We start from the raw sequence: 19,295 nt of genomic DNA, 5'->3' as shown, positions 1-19,295 counted from the left end.
TTTTGTAAAAAAAAAAAAGTTGTATGTACTTTATGTTGATTTGTGTTGCCTGTGTTGTAGCCCGCTTAGAGCAGTGAGGAGAGGAGGGTAACAAATAACATTTTTTATTATTGGGAGAGGCCAGAGGTTTCCATGTTTATGGTGCGGAGGACTCGCTCCTCCAGGTTTTATCAGAATTTTAGTCAGAACTGTCTAGAGTATTGAAGGTATTTTGGAGTTAAAGTTCTGCCCCATGGTTAGCTCTCATCTGGGATAAAACCAAAAACAGATACACCGTACTCCTGATCCGGAAGCACTAGTTGTGCAAATCTGACAGTTCTTTCCACGAATAAAACAGGCATCACAGGCGTCTCTCTTCAGCCCCACCTGCCCCTCTACTCCCAGCATAAGGATCATGGTGGGCTGCAAGGAGAAAGAAAAGAAGGGGAGACTTATACTGTGCAGGGAAAAGCCAACTTACATAATGCTGAATTTAGCCCATCATCTCCCACCATAATTACCAGCATAATTTCCAAAAGGGTATCAAGTACTAGAGTATTCAAGTTTTCTAAAAATGTAATTCTTTCTTAATGCCTTGCTCTCTGTCTCATTTGAGCTGAGCTCGAGCACGTTGACATATTAAAGGTCTAACACAAACCACATTCTGGGAGACACTATGTTTTAATTCTGCTTATTACTGACAGATATTTGAAGGTTATGTCGAAATAATACTGGACGTTATCTAGGGATTATGAAACTCCACAGCAACACAGACGCACAGATGGGAACAAATGATAAAAATCTTAGTTCCTAATAAAATAGACTCAGAACAGAGGACGTGTTAAAGCCTCTCTGTGTAGACCATATAAAAAGATATACAGGGCAGAAGAAAATAACATTGCTTTGGAGATGTGTCAAGGATTTGTAAGCAGAAGGTCTTAAAATGAGTAAATCTTTATTGAGTTATTACAAGCAATAGAGATTTCCTTCTAAGAAAGCACACGAGTCTTCCTGATTGAAGACATATGTGGATTCTCTCCCGGCGCTTCTGTTTTTCTATTTGTGGAGCCAGCATGGTGTAGTAATTTGAGTGTTAGACTAGGAGTCTGGAGACCAGGGTTCACATCCCTGTTCTGTTTTGGAAACGCACTGTGTGGCTTTGAGCAAATCACACTCTTAGCCTCAGAGGAACTCAGTGACCAACCTGTCTTGAACAAATTTGGCCAAGAAAACTGTGATATGGATGTCTTAAGTCAGAAAGGACTTGAACTCACCCAGCAACAGCCCTAGTTTGAATTGTGCACTACTCAATCTAACTATATGAAAGACCTTTGCTGTTCCCAAGATTTAACTCAGTGCTAGCTCTTTTGGGTTGATGAAACTGTCTCACAAGAATCTGTGAAACCCTTTAAGATCTGAGTTCCAGCTTAACACATAGATGCTAAATTTGTGGATCAGGTATGTTTATATATATTCCATATTTGACAGAGATGAACTTCTGAGCATTGATAGGAAGATGAAGAGAAGCAACAGGCTCTTAAAATATAATTTTGCAATGTTTCCATTGGTGACTCCAAAATTTGATGTGCATAAAATATTTTTGCTTTGCCCATATGGTAGTTGTTCAAATATCCCCTCCTTTATATCCCCTCACAAGCTCTTGAGGCAAACTAGATACAAATCTAATCAACATAAAAGAGATTAACACAATAGAAAATGAAATGCAACAGGGTAATGTAAACCGGGAGTGGGCAACCATGGAAAGGGAAGGGCCACATTAGGTACCTAGAAGACCTTTTTGCCCCCAAAATCACTCTAAGTGACATAAGGAAGATTTTCATATTTCTGTGCCTTTCTTGTACTACTTTAGGCCCAGGAGAGATCTTTCTTAATAACTGAAAGTGAGCAGAATTTACTTCTAGTTTTCTTTCTCTCACACAAAATTTATTTATTTATTTACTGTTTTTGTATACCGTCCCTCTCAGCCTTCCGGCAACTCGAGACGGTTTACAAGGCAAAATTCAAAATTCAATATAAAAACTTTGACATCAATAAAATCATAACTGCTGTAATAAAACATAATTCAATAAATACTCATAAAAACATGGCGAATCCTATCTTGTAGTTGATTCCGTTCTTATGTCTGTTACTCAGTATTCGCAAATGCCTTCTCAAATAGCCATGTCTTGAATTTTTTTCGAAATGCTAAAAACAAAGAAGCCGATCTAATCTCCATAGGAAGGGTGTTCCATAGCCAAGGGGCCACCACTGAGAAGGCCCTGTCGTCCCCGCCAGCCATGCCTGTGATGATGGCGGGACCGAGAGCAGGGCCTCTCCAGACAATCTTAAAGTCCTCGAAGGTTCATAAGGGGAAATGTGTTGAGACAGGTAAGTTGGGCCAGAACCACACACACACACACACACACATATATATATGAAATATATTTGAATTATTTTATACCACTAACTGACTTCAATCTTTTGTAGCCAGTGCTCAGATGGTATGAAAAGATGCTGCTCATGTTGATCTTTAGTTTTCTTTTCAGAGTAAAACCTGCAAAAAAACCAATTATAGTTAGCTAAAATATTCAAAACAAACATTGAAAATATTAAATACAGAAATAATTTGAGTTACAAAAAGAATATAGCATTGCCAATAGATGTAGCAGGAAATGATGTCTTTAACAGAAGCATAGTAGAAGGGTCGTTGCCAGTCTTTTCTTTGGCATAGACTTGATTTGTGATTTGCTGTAGTAGGGTTGAAATGGTCTTAAGGAACAGGCCATTAAAAAGTGAGTATAATGCGGGTGCTGAAGAGTCAGGTGTCAATTCTTAACAGCTGCAGAAGAGGAATTTTTGACTAGCGGCCAGTTATTAAAACCACAGAATTCCTATCAGAGGGAATCGGTTCATTCCTTCCTTCCCCCTTTTAACTCCAAATATCCCAGCTGTTCTGTATATCTATTCCAAGGGTGGGAATCATGTAGCCCTTCAAGTCTTGTTGGACTGCACCTGTAGACTATGGTAAGAAATGCTAGGAATTGCAGTCTAACACCAGCTGGGGGGCCACATATTTTCCACCCTGAGTATGCTTGTTTTTGTGTGTGTGTTTTTACACAGACACACATACATCTACATAAAAAAAGCCTTTACAACTGGGGAAATTAAAATATTTTTTTAAAAAAATACTGAAAATTTAAATGAAAAAATAAATATTAACAATGCTGAAAAACAAAAGTTTTAAAAATATGATAGAGTCTCCCTGCTCAAGATTCCACCTCAAATCTCTTCCTCCCCTTCTCCACCTGCATTAGCACTCAGCTTCTCATTCATGCTGCTGTTTCTTTTTCAGGGTTTTTCAATCTGTAAGATTTGTCAATCAAGTACATTATAGCAGCATTCTTCTCCCATCAGCATTTTTCTGAGGAATCGGACATGTAAGTGCAGTTTCAAATCCATTTTGAGCCTGGCATTTCAGCACAATATTGTAAGAGTCCACTCAGGATTAATAAGGATTACTCCCAGGTAAGTATACACAATGGTCCCCAAAATTTTGTCCTTTCGGATTTTGCACTTCAACATCCAGAAGCCCCAGCCATCTTGACTAACAATCAGCAAGTCTGGGAGCTGAAGTCCAAAACAGCTGGAGAACCAGAGTTTGTGAACCACTGAATTTTTAGGACTGCAATATGAAAGTACTACCCTTGACCTCAGAGGCGGCCCTAGGTAATTTTCAACGGTAAGCAAACAGTATTTTGCCCGCCCCCCCCCAAAAAAAAACCAATAATTGATATATTTTCTGTTCGTCGTGGGAATTCTGTGTGCCATATTTGGTTCAATTCCATCATTGGTGGAGTTCAGAATGCTCTTTGATTGTAGGTGAACTATACATCCCAGTAACTACAACTCGCATATGTCAAGGTCTATTTCCCTCCAGTAGCACCTCAAGAGTGCCCCTGGGCAAAATCAACTATACTGCAAATGCTTACTTTACGTAATGGGTTGCCAAGGCTTCCCCCGGACTGCTAGGGCTGTTGTGAGCCGAGGGGGCACTCCTCAAGTGGCGATCAAGGGGCATTTACAGAGGCGCCTCTGTGCCCCTGGCAAAAAAAGTGTACTGCGACCGCTTACTTTGCATAATGGACGAGCCGCCCCTGCTTGACCTATAAAAATACTTCCCAGTTCTGGCATATTAAGGATACTAGCCTCACTACAGTAGAGCAGTGATTCACAACCTGTGGCCTGTGGACCACCAGTAGTCCACAAGAACGAAAATATGGTCTGCGGCCTCATTACTATACTGTTGCATCTAGAGCGACTGGTCTCTCAAAACCCTTTTATAGTGCCAAGTCTTATTAAATATGGTTTTCTGTGGGTAAGCAGATGGTGACTACTGGCTGGCATACGTTCTGCATCAGAAACTAGAGCTGATGTGATCTATCCAATGAAATTTAATGAATCAGCACCCCAAATAACCACACTGAATCTAAAGTTGACCAAAAACTGATTCGTAACCCTTTTGGTACTAATGTTAGAGAGTAATCCCTGGTCAATGTGGTCCTTGGTCAAAAAAAGGTTGGGGACCACTGCGGTAGAACATGGCCTTACTTTAAATCTGGTTTCTGCCTCCTGCAGAATTCTGGGATTTGTAGTTTAGTGAAGCCCAGAACTGTCTGGCTGAGCGGTTTAAAGACCCTCCCTAAACTACAAGTCCCAGAATTCTGCAGGAAGCAGAAACTGGATTTAAAGTGGATCCATGCTGTAGTACAGTGGTTCCCAACCTTTAGGCCTCCAGGTGTTTTGGACTCCCAGAAATCCCAGCCAGCTTACTAGGGAACTGTGGGAGCTGAAGTCTAAAACACCTGGATGCCCAAAGGTTGAGAACCATTGCCCTAATATGATGAGGCTGTTAAGATTGCAATCTGATATACACCTGCAGAAAGTAGATGCCCCACTGAATTCAACAGGGTTTCCTTCAGATCAATTGCACCCACCCTATTGCATTTCTTTTTAAGAACCTGAACTCCTACTGTTGATACTATGTCATTTAAGGGCATCTCAAAGGTACACACATAGTCATTGTTAGTGAATGCTCTTGCCCTGCCAAGGTTTGCCAAGGAAAACACACACAACATCTTCAGAACGGTACAATCAATCAACACAGGAAAAATTGTTTACTCTTTGCTTGATGGATACCAGCCAACTCCTCCATCTTCATTCAGATCTTGAGAAGAAAACTCTATAGAACTGTGCTTCTCAAACTGTGCTCCTCCAGGTGTTTTGGACTTCAACTCCCAGAAATCCCAGCCATCTTGCCAGATATTAGGAATTGTAGGAGCTGAAGTCAAAAACATCTGGGGGATTACAGTTTGAGGAACTGCTATAGAATACTGGTGTGTTGCAAACGGGCATGGCTGACCTGTTCTGCTTATACATGTGTATACTATAATGTTCTGTCCCTATTAAAATGTTGCCCAGAATCTCCTGATATGTTTAGAAGTATTTCCTTGTCTCCCCAAACTGGTTTTGGTAAAACAATGTTTTGGGTCAACTTTGGACATCTTGGTAGAACTGTGCATGACGTGACATATGCTCCTCTGCTCCCCAAATCAAAGTACACCATATTTATTTATTTACAGTATTTATATTCCGCCCTTCTCACCCCGCAGGGGACTCAGGGCGGATTATAATGCACATATACATGGCAAACATCCAATACCATTTAGACATACATCTTATATAGACAGACAATTTAACATTCCAGCATTTCCGGCTTTATGAAGCTATGCCTGGTTCCGGCCAAAGGAGGAGTTGCCGCTTCACCATCCACTTGTGACACCAGGTCCTTTTATGGAGTACTTCCTCATTCTTCTGCACACTGCTGGAAGGTTTTATGATGTCATAAATTAGTTAAATTAGCCTCCCCGCATAAAGTGGTACCTAAATTTCCTACTTGATAGATGCAACTGTCTTTCAGGCTGCATAGGTTGACAGCAAGCTAGACTATTAATGGTTGGGAACTTACTTGCTATCTAGACTATTAATGGCCGCCAGGCTTCGAACTCAAGACCTCTCGGCCATTAGTGATTTAATGCAGCTGGCTACTAACTAGCTGCGCCACAGCCCAGTACTCAAAGTCAGGTCAATTGTTTTGGCAGAAGAGGCAGAAAATCCCCCAAGCTCCTCTCCCCTCTTTGACAAATCAAAATACAATGATAGCCAATTAAATAGCTAGCAATTTGCTGTCCTTCATATAACAGCATAAATCTGCAGCCTAAGATACCTGCTCCAATCTACCTAATGGCAGATCTGGCTCAGAGCCCAGCTGAAAGGTATTAGATCATGTGATTATAATAATAAATGAAAGCCCTTCACTAACTTAAAGTTCACCCAAAATGGGAACATAGGTGGAAAAGAACTAACTGATTAATTAAATATTGGTGAGTTCAATATCTGTCTCAGTAAAAATTCACTAGCAGTTTTATTTTCCCAATATCTGCAGTAGACTTCCTTCCCATTATTGATTCATAGATGTTGTGTATTAGTTCATAGATGCCCTCTGAATAAATCTTGCCAAGTAAACAATATGGCAGTACTTTTCCTACTCAAGTGAACAACATGACAGGTTTTCCTAAGGGTCATCTCAGTTGGAAACAACTTGAAGGCACAAAGCAACAAACCTCCTTTATCTTTCAACTCCGCCAGGCATGACATTCACAATGCCTATGTTACATGCATATGTGTACATTTAAAACATCTGATATCTTCTCTGTCTACCTCTTTAATCTGCTTTCTATATAAACCTTTTCCTACTATGAAATCCAAAACAACTTGCAAGTACAAACAAAATAACTTATAGTACAAATATTTGAAAACCATTAAACAACCAACATAACCGAAACATTAATTTAGGATTATTAAATACATGTCAAAACACCATGGAAGGTATAGCGTACCCATTAAACACATTTCTACCCCAACCAGTTAAAATGTAAAAGCCTGTTTTAAAATAACTCAATAGGAATATGATGCTTGCTTACCAACCGTCCTATCACAGTAACTGTGTGGGTCTTTCAGGTGGATTGGACTCTGCTGTTTCCTGTGAATCTGGAATCATCTTTACTCCTCTTTTGCTAACAGCAGATAGGACGAAGGAGGCATTGTGATAAATAACCCAGCTGTCTACAACCTGTACCTTAAGGGCAAACCAGATGTGAGGGGCCCATGTCTAACTCTCCTAAAATTTTCATTATTAAAAAAAAATCACATACCGTATATACTTGAGTATAAGCCCAGTTTTTCAGCCCCTTTCTTAGGCTGGAAAAAAAAATCCCTCGGCTTATACTCAAGTCAAGGTTATTTATTATTTTACTCTGTTGTTGTTGTTATTTTACTCTATTATTTTATTACATTTATTATTTTACTCTGTTGTTGTTGTTATTTTTCTCTATTATTGTTATTACATTTATTATTTTACTCTATTATTCTTATAATTATATTTATTATTTTACTCTATTATTATTGCATTTATTATTTTACTTTCTTTATTATTATTTGAAAGGATTTATATTGAAGAAGCTCACCCCGCTACCCAGATTTGAACAGTCAGCAAGTTCAGCAGCTTAGCAGTTTTAACCTGCTGTGACACCGGGGGTTCCATTGTTATTATTACATTTATTATTTTAGTCTATTATTACTGTTATTATTACATTTCCATTATTTTTCTCTTTCTATTACGGAAGGATACGTAAGCAAACTTACATTGAAGAAGGTTAGAATAATGGTTTAATCAGAGTTGAACAGTCTTATCTTTAATTACAGTTTTATGTAAATATTCAAAAGCATTTAATCCACTGATGCCTCAATTAATCATAGAATCATAGAATCATAGAATCAAAGAGTTGGAAGAGACCTTATGGGCCATCCAGTCCACCCCCCTGCCAAGAAGCAGGAATATTGCATTCAAATCACCCCTGACAAATGGCCATCCAGCCTCTGCTTAAAAGCTTCCAAAGAAGGAGCCTCCACCACACTCCGGGGCAGAGAGTTCCACTGCTGAACGGCTCTCACAGTCAGGAAGTTCTTCCTCATGTTCAGATGGAATCTCCTCTCTTGTAGTTTGAAGCCATTGTTCCGCGTCCTAGTCTCCAAGGAAGCAGAAAACAAGCTTGCTCCCTCCTCCCTGTGGCTTCCTCTCACATATTTATACATTGCTATCATATCTCCTCTCAGCCTTCTCTTCTTCAGGCTAAACATGCCCAGTTCCCTAAGCCGCTCCTCATAGGGCTTGTTCTCCAGACCCTTGATCATTTTAGTCGCCCTCCTCTGGACACATTCCAGCTTGTCAATATCTCTCTTGAATTGTGGTGCCCAGAATTGGACACAATATTCCAGATGTGGTCTAACCAAAGCAGAATAGAGGGGTAGCATTACTTCTTTAGGTCTAGACACTATGCTCCTATTGATGCAGGCCAAAATCCCATTGGCTTTTTTTGCCGCCACATCACATTGTTGGCTCATGTTTAACTTGTTGTCCACGAGGACTCCAAGATCTCGTAATTTTATTGGTATCTATTTTTTATTTTGAAATTTATGAGTAGCTGCTGCATTTCCCACGCTTGGCTTATACTCAAGTCAATATGTTTTCCCAGTTTTTTGTGGTAAAATTAGTTGCCTCGGCTTATTTTCAGGTCAGCTTATATTTGAGTATATATGGATAGATTGAAACTGAACGGGAGCTATGGTGCTAGGAGAGTAGAGACAACCAGAATTATATTGTTCTCATAAAAAGTTACATGCCTAAACCAATATGCTCTTTTGAAGAAAACCATTACTTGAACTATTAGCTTTCCCATCTGGTGTTGTGGAAAAAGGAAAAAAATTCTCCCAGTGCTATGGCTCTAATCCAGTTCAGTGGGATGCCGTAACTGTTTGTTTGTTTCCTTGAACATCATGCAAATCATTCACAGACTTCTTGCATCCCATCTATTTTTGTCCTTACTTGTCACATTTTGAGCAAGACAAAACCATCTTGAAACAAACAGTTGTTTTCAAAATGATGCTTTACCAAGCTTCCTTTTTTAAAAAGAAAGAAATTTCTGATTTCCATATGCCGTACTGAAGTGTGGCATTGTTTATGTGCTGGGTATTTTTAATAAATTGTGAGCTTTATTGTTTTTAGTGACTTTGAGCATACAATTGCTTTTGAGGAACAAATGTCATAACTTTGAGTGATGGTATACTTGGCACAGGTTGAATTCAGGAATTATCTTATTTCACAGTAAGTTCATGGCAGCAGCTTAGTAGGGAGTGACGGAAATACACAAAGCACTGAACAAAAAGGAAGGTTTCCAAACTTAAAGAAGAGATTATGGGAGTGAGGATTTAAGAACAGTAAAAATAAACATAGCAAGGTGGTATATTTAGAAGACCTCTAAGATTAAGAAAAGAATGGAAGACACTCTTGTTTCTCATGCCTTTGATGTTTTTAGAGTATCACTATTTTTTTTTTGTTCTGGTTTTTCGGCTGTGCTGTCTAAGGGCCCTTCCACACAGCCTTATATCCCAGAATATCAAGGCAGAAAATCCCACATTATCTGAGTGTGGACTCACATAACCCACTTCAAAGCAGATTTGTGGGATTGTGGGATTTTCTACCTTGATATTCTGAGATATAGGGCTGTGTGGAAGGGCCCTGAGTCCCCTTCCACACAGCTGTATAAAATCCCACACTGTGTGCTTCGAAGTCGGGGTCCTTCCAGACTGGCCTTACATCCCAGGATCTGATCTCAGGTTTTCTGTTTATCCAAGATGATCTAGCAGTGCAGACTCATATAATCCAGTTTAAAGCAGAAAATCGGAGATTAGATCCTGCGATATAGGACTTGCCCGGAATGGCCCTGGGTTATATGGCAGTGTGGTCTCAGATAACACTGTTCAAAGCAGATAATGTGGATTAACTGCCTTGATATTCTGGGTTATAACGTTGTGTGGACAGGTCACCAGAGATTCTAGAAACCAACATCCAGCAAAGTAATGTTTCCAAGCTCTGTTCAATAGGTATAAGTGTTTTCAATGGAGAAGACCATGTTATATTTTCTGAATATATAAGCATTAAAAATTAGGGACCTTTCAGAAAAAAAGCAAAGGGCAACATTTATTCATCACTAACATGGTTAAATACAGGGATTCACCAACAGTCTTTTAAGAATTAATCAGAGTCCTGATGGGTGATCCTTCAATTCCAATTTCATTTAAATTGTTTATCTTCCTTCCTCCTTCGCTATCTCCTTCCAAGTCTAATTCTGGTTCACATAGGATATGTTCAACGAACAAGTTCAACCAGTGGTTCCCAACTTTTTTTGACCAGGGATCACTCCTTTTTTCAACTTTAGATTCGATTTGGTTATCTGGTATGCCAGTTCTGAAAACTAGATTAGATAGACCACATCAGTGTTAGTTCCTGATACAGAACATATGCCATCGAGTAGTCACTATCTGCTCGCACACAGAAAACCATATTTAATAAGCCTCAGCACTATAAGATGGTTTCGCGAGACCAGTTACTCTCATTGCAACAGTGTAGTAATGGTGTGGTCATGAACCATATTTTAGTTCTTGCAGACTACTGGTTGGGACCACAGGTTGGGAACCACTGAATTAATCAGATAGGATAATAAAATGCAGCTTTGCCTGACCCTCTTGCCAATTGGAAACCATTCTGTTTCTCTTTATTCTAGCAGTAGCTTCTTGTGCCAAGTAGAGGTTATTGACCAGGGCAATCAAATGTCAAGGCACATCCATTTCTTTATGAGCAATCCATAATATCTCATGAGCTATCAAAGGCTTTGTTATAATATATAAAGCGCAGGCTGATTTCCCTTTGAAATTCTTCGGTGTGCTCCATTGTCAGGATTACATCAGAAACATTTCCTACCAAACTGGGACAGTTAGCGAGTATGGCTTCATACAACACAGTGGGCTCAGGGGCTTGGTTCCAGGACCCACCATGGACACTGAAATCCATAGATCAAGTTCCATCATGTACAATGGCAGAATAATATGGTATCCCTTACATAAAATGGTAAAAACCCAGATTTGCCTTAGATGTTTTTTTAAAAAATGTTTTCCAGCCATGGATAGTTGAATTCATGGATACAGAACCCACGATACAGTGGGCCAACTGTACTTTGTCGAAAATGAATTTGGAAAATTAGACACACTGGAGTTAAAAAAAAAGCAGGCAAACATCTTAGGACTTCATCCCATGCAATAAGTAAAGCGTTGGGAATTGTTGTTTTCCCCTTCAGCTTCATAACACCCGTTTGGAAATAAAACAAATGATTTTCCTACCCCCATCATGTTATCCTTAATTCACTTTCTTTTCAAATTATCTGTTTGCCTTCCCATCACACGGGAGATCTTTTTCCCCCGCTGTCTCCTCCCTCGTTTTGCTTGAAGAAATCCTCTGGTTTGTTCTCGTGTGAGCTCTTTTTAACACAAGATCATTAAACAGGATTTCTTCTATTCTATATTATTTTAGATTACAACTTATAAGTACAGATACTTTTCAATTCAAAAGGTAACTCTATTGAATGTACATTGTTAAAAGAAGATATACGGTAAATTACTATTCTTCCTCCTTAGTCCTAAGGATTATGGCAGTAGAAAGGATTCCATACAGACAATCTCGGATCCTCCCTCCAAAACAACATCATCATTATGTCTCCAAGTGGATAATGGGGAAATCCCATCACACGTTAAATTTCACGTTTTTACATGTTTCTACAAGGGGAAATTAAAAAGAAATCGATTGCCAATCGAAATCTGAAGCATAGGGAAAAATGCATTTTAGAAACTGCAAAATACCTGGAACCCATGGTACATGCTAGCATCATGTAGCCATTTCTTAAATGTGTAGAAACACTGATTTTATTGCGTGTGATGAAGTCCATAGTTGCTTGCTGCAAGGATGTTTATTGGAGCAACTATAATATTGCTGGAATTGTACTATTTTTGCCATTTCTGTGTGCTGTGAAATAGTCATTGGTAACTAGCATGGTATTTTCTCCCTAAAGAGACGCATAATTTGTGCAGGAAAAAAATCACAGCAGAAGCTTAAGTTATATATTAGACTTTAGCATGCTATGTAACTGTTCTTCAAACTAGCAGCATTATTCCAATTATTTTTTGTGTTGAGCTATTCTGTACTGCACTGTGTTTATTTTGAATCTTGCTGATATGTCTGTTACTGAAAAAGTTCAGGGGGTCAGTAAATTGGTTATTGATAGGTTTAAGAGCATAATTCCTTGTAAATCTTTGTTATTGTTATGTGCCTTCAACTTGACTCCAACCTTTGGAGACACTGTCATAGGTTTTACTTGGAAAGATACATTCAGTGGAGGATTTCCATTGCCTATGTCTAAAGCTGAAAGGATTTGAACCCTATCTCTCATAAGTATTTGAACCCTAGTCTCATAGTCCTAGTCCAATTCTGGACTTATTCCAAGATATGTCTGCACAGAGTTGTGAGACAAAACTGAAATTTTAAAATGGCAAGTTTAGTGTCTGCAGAGTCATAAAATTATAGAGAATCAATACAATAAAATTGTTAGATTCAATAAAGAAATGTTGAAAGATATGACAGAATTTGCACATTTAGGCAACATTCTACATCAGAGATACAGTACAGGCTTCTACTTTGTGTATGCTTGTATTTAATTAATGAAAAATATATATCCCAGCCTTTGACACCAGAAGTTTTGCACAGAGCCCATAAATCAAGGGAGACAGTTATATTGATTTATAGCCCTCCTGGCATTTTTCAGCCGGTTCTAGGTGGTATTTCCTCTGACAACACATTTCACATTTCAATCCTTTGTGTGGGTGGACTCAACAATCAGTTTCTTTGAAATCACCCTCTTTTCATAGGGATGTAATGTCTGGCAATGCCAAGTTAACGGTGTTATTCATGAAAGACGTTAAATAATCTGTTCTGAAAAATGAAGGCCTTTTATTTTGTCCTCTCAATTTGCTTCCTTATCCAAGTCAAATTTGCTTTACACCTACCTGGGAAAATTGCCTCAAAGTAGTAACGTTCTTTAAGCAATTGTCATAACAGGAGCAAAAGGTTTCAGTTTATTTGACTAGAGTGAGAATGGAAATTCAACATTGGAGGATAATATGGGGAAATGGAGATAGAACAAATGCAGAGCTTGGGAAATATAATTTTGGACTAGCTTCTTGAATCTCCTTGCCAACACAACCAGTGTTGTCTGAGGATCTTAGGAACTGTACTTCAAAGCAGCAGGAAAATGAAAAAGAAGGAAAAGGGAAGAACCTCATAGAAGATACCGGGAAGTCAAGAACTCTATACTTTCTATATGTTTTTAAATCTATCTATTTATCTATCTATCTAACTAACTACATAGCTCTTTACTCACTATTAATTATCACTTTTACTATTCTTTGCTGTTCATCATCACATACCTCTGTCCCATCCTGTCCGAATCTTCTCGTTATTCTGTACTTCTATCTTTAACTAACCTACATCTGTACTGTCTATCAAAATCTATCTGATATTTTAGCATAATCATGTAATTTAGTTTTAAATTAAATCATTGGCTGCCGATAAGTTCCCGAGCCAAATTCAAGGTGCAAGTCATGATCTATAAAGCCCTAAACGGTTCGGGCCCCACCTTCTTAGTGGTGCCCCCCCCACCTCTGGAACACCCTCCCCAGGGAAATTAGACAGGCCCCATCCCTCCCCTTCATTCATAACAGCTTGAAAACCTGGTGGTTTCAACAAGCCTTTGAGAACGATGAGTTCTAGATCAGCCCTAGACATTGTTGAATATAGCCTTATTTTTCCTACCAATTACCCAGGTCACTTCCTCTAATAGGCCCCGGAAATGAGCAGCCATAGACCCATACTTATTATTGTTGTTTCCTGCTATAGCACTGCACTTAATTCCCGGACCCCTAGAATTTTTGAGCTTGCACTAGTCTCGGCCCGACCTTTTAAATTGTCTTTAACAGACAGGATTACTTTTAATATATATGTGTTATGGCGACAATTTTTATGCTTATATTGTTTTGTTAATCTTATGTTTATGTTGTTTACTCTGTATGTATTGATGATGTTACTTGGAAACGGTTCTGAGTCCCCTTGGGGAGATGGAACAGTAAACAAACAAATAAATTATTATTATTATTATTATTATTATTATTATCATTATTATTATTATTATTATCATTAAACAGGGTGGAAGCATCCTTGGATGCTTCACTCACAACACTGGAAGCTTCCCATTGGAGCCAGCACAGATCCTCCCCAGAAGGGCAATGCTTCCCACATGTGATGAGGGAACCGTTGCTGAGAGGGAGCTGCATGTGTGGTGATGTATTCACCATGCTGCCCTTCTCTTTCCTCTGCAAAGCCAAGTGAAGTGGGATGCTTCTTCTGGCCTTTGTGATAAGGTCATTAGTGGGTGTTGCATCTGAAAGGGGGAAACGGGACGATGGAGAGAAACTGGAGCATTCTCAATGCAACTGACCAAGTGAGGCAGCAGAAGATTACCTAGGGTTGTATCTGCCAACAAGAGAGTTGGAAAGTATGTAGTAGCATGGCATCATCTAGGCAACTCAGTTCTGATCCATTAGGCAGATGTAGAGACAGGAATATAGTGCATTCAGGTACCACATGGCATCCAAGCTAGTTATTCCAAACCCAAGTTCAAACAACGTGAAAAAGCAAGGTAGCAGATAAATAACATCATTGGACAAGGAGAATAATATAGCAAGGCAAAGACATCATCTAGGGCCATTGACAGCCAGACTGTCAGTGGGAATGAAGGTATCCAAATGACTGTCAAAATTCCACTAAGGTAAATTTATTTATTTATTTTATTTATTTCATCTACTTATACCCCGCCCTTCTCACCCCGGGGGGGACTCAGGGCGGCTTACAAAGGAGGCACAATTAGATGCCCAAAACACACAACAAACAATACAAAATATAACAATTCAACAATTAAAATGAAACATCAATACCTATTAAAATCATAAAAACTATCTCATGTCAGAGTCCATATATCAGAGTCCATATATCCATTCCATTCCATTGTCCTTGTCTATCGATAGGTCCTTTAATCAGTTGTCAGCATGGCCAAAAGCTTGGTCCCACATCCAGGTCTTTAGTTTTTTCCTAAACGCTAGAAGTGAAGTCGTCGATCTGATCTCCCAGGGGAGTGAGTTCCACAGGTGGGGGGCCACCACTGAGAAGGCCCTGCTCCTCGTCCCCGCCAGTCTCACTTGTGCCACTGGCGGGGTCGAGAGCAGGGCCTCCCCAGAAGATCTTAAACTTCGAGGTGGGATGTAGAGGGAGATCCGTTCGGACAGATACACTGGGCCGGAACCGTATAGGGTTTTGTAGGTTAAAACCAGCACTTTGAATTGTGCTCGGAATTGGATCGGCAGCCAGTGGAGCTGACGCAACAGGAGGGTGGTGTGCTCCCTGTACGCCGCTCCGGTGAGCAATCTGGCTGCTTCTCGCTGGACTAGTTGAAGTTTCCGAGCAGTCTTCAAAGGCAACCCCACGTAGAGTGCGTTGCAGTAATCCAACCGGGATGTGACAAGAGCGTGGACCACCGTGGCCAGATCCAACTTCCTAAGGTACGGGCGCAGCTGGCGCACAAGTTTTAATTGTGCGAAAGCTCTCCCGGCCATCACTGAGACCTGGGGCTCCAGGCTCAGCGATGAGTCCAGGATCACTCCCAAGCTGCGAACCTGTGTCTTCAGGGGGAGTATAACCCCGTCTAACACAGGCTGTAACCCTATACCCTGTTCGGCCTTCCGACTGACCAGTAGGACCTCTGTCTTGTCTGGATTCAATTTCAATTTGTTAGCTCTCATCCAGTCCGATACAGCGGCTAAACACCGGTTCAAGGTCTGGACAGCCTCCTTGGTGACAGGTGAGAAGGAGTGACAGATTTGGACGTCATCTGCATAGAGATAGCATCTTAGTCCGAAACTTCGAATGATCTCTCCCAGCGGCTTCATGTAGATGTTAAATAACATCGGGGACAAGATAGAACCCTGTGGGACTCCACACAACAACGGTTGTGGGGCCGAACAGGTGTCACCCAGTAACACCTTCTGGGTCCGTCCCTCAAGGAAGGATCGAAGCCACCGCAGAGCAGTGCCTCCGAGCCCCATATCCATGAGGCGGCCCAGAAGGATACCGTGATCGACGGTATCGAAGGCCGCTGAGAGGTCCAGCAGAACTAACAGGGACACACTCCCCCTGTCTAGCTCCCTGCGTAGATCATCTACCAAGGCGACCAAGGCTGTCTCAGTTCCATGTCCCGGCCTAAAGCCAGACTGTGCCGGGTCTAGATAATCAGTGTCTACCAGAACCCCCTGAAGTTGTGTTGCCACCACACGTTCCATGACCTTGCCCAAGTAGGGGAGATTGGAAACAGGCCGATAGTTGTCAAATTGAGTGGGATCCAGTGATGGTTTCTTCAACAGCGGTTTTATAATAGCTTGTTTTAAGCTCGCTGGAAATTTTCCTTCCTGTAAGGAGGCATTAACCATCACCTTCACCCACTCTGCCAAACCCCCTCTGGCTTCCTTGATCAGCCAGGAAGGGCAGGGGTCTAGGATGCATGTGGTGGGTCGCACCTCTCCAAGGATCCTGTCCACATCCTCAAGCTGAACCAATTGAAACGAATCCAACAAAACTGGACAAGCAGATGCTCTCGTTACATCCCCAGAGACTGCCATTAACATGATGCCAAAACCCGACCGGATCCGCTCAATTTTATCCGCGAAGGATCGAGCAAATGCTTCACAGCGAGCCACCGAGTTGTCCGAGGCCTCGCTTTTTGGCGGATTTAACAGGCCCCTGACAACTCGGAAAAGCTCCGCTGGACGATTCTTTGCTGATGCAATATTGGCTGTGATGAATGTTTTCTGAGCTGCCGCTATTGCCACACCGTAGGACCTTAAAAAGGCATTCAGGTGTGTTTGGGCTGGATTGGTGGGATTCTGGCGCCACACACACTCTAACCTCCTCTTCTTTCGCTTCATCGCTGCCAGCTCCTCGGTAAACCAAGAGGCTGGTTTAGCTCGGTTACTCGAGAGGGGGCGTTCCGGAGCGATAGTGTCAATTGCCCTGGTCAACTCATTATTCCAACGAGAGACCAGAGCATCGACAGTATCACTAGCCAAGGAGGTGGAAAGATCCCCAAGAGCCGTCAGGAGTCCATTTGGATCCATAAGTCTCCTGGGGCGGACCATTCTAATGGGTCCACCACCCCTGCGGAGGTTAGGAGGCCCAGTTAGTCTAAAACTGATCAGGTGGTGATCGGTCCATGGCAATGGGGCGATGGTCGGCTCCTCCATCCCGTCACCTTCATCCCATCCCTGGGCAAAAACCAAATCTAAAGTGTGCCCGGCACTGTGGGTGGGACCAGATATTAATTGGGACAGGCCCATGGTTGCCATGGCGGCCATGAAGTCCTGAGCCGCACCAGAAAGAGGGGCCTCGGCATGGACGTTGAAATCTCCCAAGACCAAGAGCCGTTGGAAGCTCAACGCCATGTCCGAGACCACTCCCGCTAGCTCAGGTAGGGAGACTGTAGTGCAGCGGGGTGGTCGGTACACTAACAGAATCCCTATCCTGTCCCCGTCACCTATCCTAAAGCCGGCACATTCAAAGGAAGATGATTGTGGGATGGGACACCTGATCAGTGGAATAAAGTCCTTATAGACCACTGCGACTCCGCCTCCCCACCCTCCAAGCCTTGGTTGGTGCTGAACGGAATAACCTGGTGGACAGAGTTGGGAGAGATTGACCCCTCCCCCCTCGTCCAACCAGGTCTCCGTTATACAAGCCAGGTCGGCTCGTTCTTCTTGGATGAGAACTGTTGTTCTCAGCAGCAAAGCTCACACAAACTCGAGCTTATATTCTGCTTATGTTGCTTATACTGCTGCTCCCAACACACAGTTGTTTCATCTTAGGTCTCCCTGTAAACAGTGACTCACTTCGAAAGATCCCTCCACTCATAAAGAGACCTTCTTTGGGGCCAAACACACCTTCTGATGGTCTCATTTGAAGCCCTAGCTTTTTCTTTCTTTCTCCATTATGTAGTCAGATTCAGCATCCTTTTCAGAGATTACAGCTAGACATTTTCACTCCAGAATTTCAGCTTTCTTCAGCGCTAAAGGTTTGTGAGGCATATGGAGTCTTCGTGGTCCCCTGGACTTGGCTCCATCTTTGCTTTTAAAAAAACTTCAGCATGAGCAGGACACCCAGCTAAAAACACTGGTTTAGACAAATGTGCTTAATTCATTCATCATTGCTGAGGACAGCATTCACTCTGTCCAGTTTGTGCCAAGCATTACTAATCAGTCCCAAGACATCCTTATGAGCCAGGCATTATTGATCAGAGCAGGACTGTGATTTCACCTACATTCCCTAGCAAACCCAATCAGTCCAATTAGATGTTAGTCGTGGTGTCATCTACTTTGAAAATGTGACTTCATAATATCCTCCTCCATCAGCCTGCAGAAATTACTAACTCGCTACATGCCAACGTGATAACAACATGAATTGCTTCAGGATTCACTGGCAACTGTAATGCATTCACTGTAATGAGACACCAGCTTTATGAATGTGTCTGGTTTACAGCATTTCTTCTTCAGCTATGATTTAAAATAACCACAGAGCCCAAGCCAGGATCTTATATATTTGAAATGGAGAGGGGAGGGACACTGGAAGTGACGCCACTGGCATAGGGCCCAGTTTTGATCACAGTCCCGCAAAATTGGCCCAAACTCCAACCTGAAAGGTATAATAAAGAAGAACACAAATGTATAAAGAAAAACACAGAGCTTAGAGGCTGCAGCCTGAGCCTACTGTGAAAGGCAAGATTCAAACCCATCCTCCCCTTTCCCCACCACTGAGTTAACTGGGGGACTTTCTACACATGCATTAAAATGTGAGAGGAAGCGGGTTAAAAGCAGAGGTGGCTACGTACTAATGCACAGATTTAGAAAATATTTTCCTAAGACTGGTTCGGCAATGGGAAGAAGTAACCCAACAGGTAAAACTAAGAAGAATATCTAAGACAAATAAAGAAAGAAGATAACTAAAAGGATATAGAGACTTATTAAAAGACCACATGAAGAGTAGACAGAACAAGATCCTTCCTTTATACAGAAGAAACATTGCCTTTTCAAAAACTTTAGTAGTTTAAATAAAGGATGTCAAAATAATAGAGATAAAAAACTTGGATTTTCCTTTTCCATGA

General features: G+C 41.3%; 1 long non-coding RNA gene across 1 annotated transcript; it reads right to left on the bottom strand.

Annotated features, from left to right (window-relative positions):
- Window positions 1–119: 119 nt before the first annotated feature.
- Window positions 120–7,144, bottom strand: LOC137095941 (uncharacterized). Its single transcript, XR_010909087.1, has 3 exons — window positions 7,020–7,144; window positions 2,452–2,533; window positions 120–402 (listed from the first exon to the last, which is right to left on the bottom strand). It is a non-coding gene; the product is annotated as an uncharacterized lncRNA (long non-coding RNA).
- Between the last annotated feature and the right edge of the window lie 12,151 nt (window positions 7,145–19,295).

The sequence above is a fragment of the Anolis sagrei genome, chromosome 1 (assembly GCF_037176765.1).
Source record: "Anolis sagrei isolate rAnoSag1 chromosome 1, rAnoSag1.mat, whole genome shotgun sequence".
Classification (NCBI taxonomy): Eukaryota; Metazoa; Chordata; class Lepidosauria; order Squamata; family Dactyloidae; genus Anolis; species Anolis sagrei.
This window is presented reverse-complemented; position numbering and strand designations above follow the sequence as displayed.